The following is a 6,000-nucleotide window of genomic DNA, read 5'->3' on the forward strand; positions in this document are numbered from 1 at the left end:
TCTAAGGTCTCCCAAGGTTATGGCTAGGATTAGCTTCCCACCCAGATCTAAAGGGTCTCAATTGCTCATTTTAGAACACCACTCAAGTGCTCACCACCACTCAAGCTACTATGTAGAGGTTGAGAAAACCAAAGAATGTGGCAGATGATGTCCTCCTAACTATTCCATGTCATAGAGTGGAGGACTAGAGAGTAGAGCTTTATCTAGCTATTGTCAACAAATTTTGGCACGCCTAAAAAGGGCAGTGAGTGACCACTTCAAGCCTTTAGAGCAGTGGATCTCAACCTGGGGTCCCCAGATGTTTTTGGCCTACAACTCCCAGAAATCCCAGCCAGTTTATCAGCTGTTAGAATTTCTGGGAGTTGAAGGCCAAAAACATCTGGGGACCCCAGGTTGGGAACCACTGCTTTAGAGGAATGAACCCGGGACAGATGAACAAAGTTTCACTGTTATAGGTATTCATAAATTATTGGCCTGTCTTCCAAATGTCATATTTGAACTTCATTGCTTATGGTTATATCTTATCCAACATGTCACAGTGTAAATAACAAGATGTACAAAGGAATAAATGTGCACATTAAACACAAAATTACCAGGGAGTTGAAAAATCAGTTACAATGATTAACTCTAAATTCATCATGTAAAACGTCAGTTGTATATCTTCAAAGGCAGCACAATTAGAATAATTCAATACCTTGTTGTAATTTTCTGCAGCTTTAGCAAATTAGCAACAGCTTCAATTATTTGTAGCTTTCAGCTACATAGATATAACCTTTTTATCATTTAGGGATAAATGTTTTTCTAAAAACAACAAATAATAATTATGTACTTTAGCACATTTATGCATCAGTTTAGTGTTTGAATGGAGCAGTTCTGATTTCCCCATTTCTGTGATATATAGCTTCCAAAGTCTGAGTAACTATTTACCAAAAAGTTTAATTGAAAATTGTTACTTTTCCACAATCACAAAGGTTATGCTTGTAATAAAATAAGGGATAACATCACCCCTTATTGTAATAAAATAAGGAGTAACATCAGAGTTGCATAGGTCTGTTTATATTAGCACTTAGTCATTTTTTGGCTACAGAGAATTTGTCCTTACTACTTAGGTATGGGTTTTATCAGATGTGTGAAGTTTTTTTTTTTAAAAAAAACAACTTTTAGTTTAGTTCTTGACGAAAAAGAACATTAAAAAAGCAATTTGCAGCAATAGTAACAATTTGATTTAGTCTAATTTTCAGCTTTTAAGAGTAGCCGATTGCTGTTATTGCTATAGCAGCAGCAGCAACAAAAGAGAATGGCATTTTACCCAGTCCTGTGATGTGATGTAATCAAAATTTTAAGATCTGTCTGGAGCTTGCAGGGATCTCTGTGGGTGACATCTACTGTACAAGAGCTATTCCATGCATAACAAAAGAAGAAGGGAAAGATGAATCAGCACCTGCTCATTTCTTTCCCTGCTTCTTTCCAGCCTATCAATAATTCCATGAAAAGATAATGAACAAGTTCTGGAAGAAAGATAAAAGTTATCCCCATAATCTGTAATTACCTGAGTTGTTACATTTGCTGAGAAGCACACAGGATTTTCAGTAGAAATACAGACTTCAAGGGGAAAATGCAACTCTTTCATATTGTCCAGTATTTAACAGATTAAAGGTGGGATGGATACGGACAGGCAATGTGGATAGGAAGACAAGAGTTGTTACTGAGGAATAGTACATGAATTACCATGTTTCCCCAAAAATAAGACTGAGTCTTATATTAACTTTTGCTCCCAAAGATGCGCTAAGTCTTATTTTCAGGGGATGTCTTATTTTTCCATGAAGAAGAATTCACATTTATTGTTGAACAAAAAATGAACATTTATTATATACTGTACAGTAGTTGTCATCACAAACCAGCATATCCAGACAAATTTTGAATCCTATCAAGAATTTCTTGTTACTGCCATTATTTCCATGCACAACAATCTATGGTACGTACATTTACAGATCCTGTATGCTCTGGTGTTCTGTTTGGCGGGCATGCTTTCAAACAAAAATTTTGCTAAGTCTTACTTTTGAGGGAGGCCTTATATTTAGCAATTCAGCAAAACTTCTACTAGGTTTATTTTCAGGGGATGTCTTATTTTTGGGGAAACAGGGTAGCTGAGACTGCTGCAGTTCGCTTTTGACCAAGTCCATAGGGAATTGAAAGTGTCTTCTATGTCCTCTTTTCTAATTGTGGCTGAATTAACGATGCAATCTACTTTTGCATTTTGAACTCAGTTTACAGCAACTAAGATTAACTGATGAAAAAGATGAAGGTGGGAAAAGAAGAGAGATCCTGGAACATTTTGAAAGTAGCTGAAAAGTGGGATGAGAAAGGATAAACGGAAACTTAAACTACCAAATTGGGACAGTTAGAAGGCATGCTCTTTTTTATTATAATAGGTTATTGACATTAATGGCTCTCTCAATGCTGGGAAGATGGGATGCATGATGGCTAACACAGAGTCTGATGATCATAGAATATCAGGATCTGTATCAACTCTTGCTGAAGCAGGAACATGTTCACATTGTGCAGATGCCCTTTCACTATTTTGATTTCGGGGTGGGAGACTGGAAATGATATATTGATGACAGATACAGCAGTAGTCTCTGTCCTTTTAAACTCAGAAGAGGCAGTATTACAATGTCCCAAACAAGATGCAATATCAATAAATAAAAAATTTACTGTAAGGCAATCAAACATATTAAGTCTCTTTTGCCGTAAGCAAATCCCTACTGCTACTGGACTACAATATTTGTAGCAGGCTGTGTAGCTTTTCAGATGCTTATTAATGGATGAGTTGTGATGCAGTTGCATTTGTCAGGAAGGCTTAATACTAGTAGGATATTTAGTATACATTTTGTACTGGAGGAGTCAATAAGAAATGATGAAAGGAGGAATGATCCTTTGCATGTCTAAGACCTTTGCATTTTAATGGAAAGATGAAATGAAACAAGCATAAAATGAATGCTTTGTTTTGTTTTGGTTTTGCAGACTCACTGAGAGCACGCTTCTTTTCAACAATCTGTCAAGATCTATTTCATTTATCAGATATACTTCCTTCACTTTCAGTTGCCTTCACCCTCTTACAGTGATGGCATCATTAGTGATGTAGGGAAATTGCTTTTATTCATTAAACTGGAGAGAATGCTTCTCAACACTTGGAAAGACAAATGCACGAGATAGATTTCTGGCATATGCATTTTGTGAAATGATGCAAGGCATTAATCTATACAGAAATATATGCAACGTTTGGCTGTAGAAAATGTTGGGATAGTGGTCTCATCCAGCTCTATGATTTCATGATCCCCCTCTCATAATTTCACTCTTGATATCTTTTCTGAAAGAATACTAAAACATCTGAATATTCTGAATCCTCCCCCAAATTTCTTTTCTTTCAATTTATTTATTTATTTATTTATTTACAACATTTATATTCCGCCATTCTCACCCCGAAGGAGACTCAGGGCGGATCACATTACACATATAGTCAAACATTCAATGCCTTGACATAGAACAAAGACAAGACAAATGTAGGCTCCAAGCTGGCCTCGAACTCATGACCTCTTGGTCAGAGTGATTGATCTCAGCTGGCTGCTCACCAGCTTGCGCCACAGCCCGGGCCTTCAAAATTCAAAGTTTTAGTCTTTACTATCTTTCATTTCTTTAATCCAACATAGTTCCAAAAAAGAAGAAAAAGGTTTTCGAACTTCAAATTTTAATGTTACTGTAACCTTTGTTATTCATACAATTACATTGCAATAAGTTAAGCTTTTTTGCTTACAATATTTCAAACAATTTACCAGTTTCTCTTCCTAATTCAGAAGGGATGCAATTCACTAAAATAATGATGTTACTCTTGAATAGAGGAACCTTCTAATTATAATCTGGAAATCCCAAATTTCAGATGAAAAGTTAATTAACGAAAGCAAGTCGCAGAATATTTGTCCATGCAGACTTGTTTTCAGTGAAGTGAGCATGATGGCATGCTGCCAAGAAGGTAGTCCAATTTCTGAGCACTTGTGGATGATTTCCTAATCTTCCCTTTATATGAGAAGATATTCACCAACTAGAACATGCCTCCATGTCAATCATAATGACGCTGAAGTTTCTCCTCTCATGGAGTTTCATGAAGGAATGTCAGTTACCCACAACCGTTGCCTGGACGTCCATATATGAATGTCACTTATTATAAAGAAGCCTATTATAAAGAAGAGTAGGTCTGGCTATGAAGAACCCCTAAGACATTTTCCTGGAAATATCTTTGTGATCATTTCAATATCTGAGACTCATTCACACTCATAATGCTGCTACTCTACTTACTACCATGACAATATGCTATAAAGTCCTAGAAGTGGAACTTTCATAAGTGTTGACTTTGAAAGTTCCATTGGATCTACAGAAAGTTATAGTAATGATTAGGTTTAGGTCACAGTAAGCAAACAAATAAAGAAATGATACTTATAAGCTCACAAATACAATGGCTACTTTTCAAAGAAGCGAGTCAGATTATCAGGTGGAAATCTGGAATCTTCACCTTTTGTATAATTGCCCCTCTATTCTAAATGAATTTAGAAATTGCTCTCAATAATGCATTTTATTGGTAGTACAGATGGATTGATAAAGTTACATGAAATTACTTTAGTGGGTGTTTGGGTCAAACTGGTAGGAACTGGAAAGCATCTATATGTTTAAATTGTTGCTGATTTGTCAGTTTTACTCTTAATAACTCTGAGATAGTGGCTGCCTTATCTTACCCTGTAATTTTAAAATTAATGAAGTAATCATTTATCCTGGTCTCTTTCTGTGTTCTGCCCAATTACTTTAGTGCTGAATGGTACTTTGCATTTTTGCTGGTCCATTAGTCCTGATATCATGCTCTTTCCGGACTTCTTTGCTCCACTAAGGAATAATTAAATGGAGTCTTCTAGCATCTTTATAACCTTGAAACATAAATTTCCTTTTTCCAAGTAGTTTAACCTGATATATAAATGTCACTTGGCTCACTAAGTTGCTTATCTTTTGTCTTGTTTATTATTTCTCCCTTTCTATTCTAGTTGTCTCAATATGTCAATTAACTGATGGTTAAATATGACACTAAATCTGCTCTTTGTTTAGCAAAGTGCTTTAGTCCAGGGAATATTCTCACAGGCTTTCAGGAATAGTGAACAAGTATAGATTGAATTGTTGCAAATGAATGGTACAGTAAATGTTATTCTTCAGTCCTTCAGATATTCTGGACCCATTTCCCAGATGCTCAAGACAGTATGGTCAGGATTTTTGATAGCTGAAGTACAGAAGGTTAGAGTACCTTTGGCATAGTGCATGCATCTTGAAGTCTTAGTTAGTGCTTCCCACATAGCCTTGAGGCTCAATAAACATGGATTAGAAGCCATACTGTCTATTTGAACTAAAGATGCTTCCAGACAGAGTTTTAGCCCACTTTGTCGTGGATTTAAGTCTCCACGGCTCCCCAAAATACCCTAGGCTTTCCTGTGGGATTGTCCCCATTTCGGCGCAGTAATTATTGTGCTAGAATGGAGCCATCCCACCACCCAAAAAGCCTGACTGACTGACTGACTGACTATTTTCTTTTAATGCTTTTGAGGAGGGTTAGGGAGAAGGTGGGTGCCCTCTTTGATACTTCAGGCTTTTGGAAGCCCGAAGAACCAGGGAGGGCTTTGGGGACTAACCCCAGAACTGGACCTATATTTCATCAGACCTGGGCCTTTCAGGAAGGCCCAGGTTTAATGGAGTATCAAAGTAATTTGAGTCAAAGCAGGGTTTAGTCCCTTTGTGTCAAATTACTTCACTTTTTTACCTGAGCCGTCATTGGGATGCCTCAGGTAAAAGTCTAACAGGGCCCACATTTTGGGCCCTGTCTGGAAGGGCCCTAAGATTTCAAGTCCTGTCAAGGTAATTCTATGGCAATTCATCCATTACATTCTTGGTTAAGTGTTAGTAGAGCCA

Source organism: Anolis carolinensis, chromosome 4 (genome assembly GCF_035594765.1).
Source record: "Anolis carolinensis isolate JA03-04 chromosome 4, rAnoCar3.1.pri, whole genome shotgun sequence".
Taxonomy (NCBI): Eukaryota; Metazoa; Chordata; class Lepidosauria; order Squamata; family Dactyloidae; genus Anolis; species Anolis carolinensis.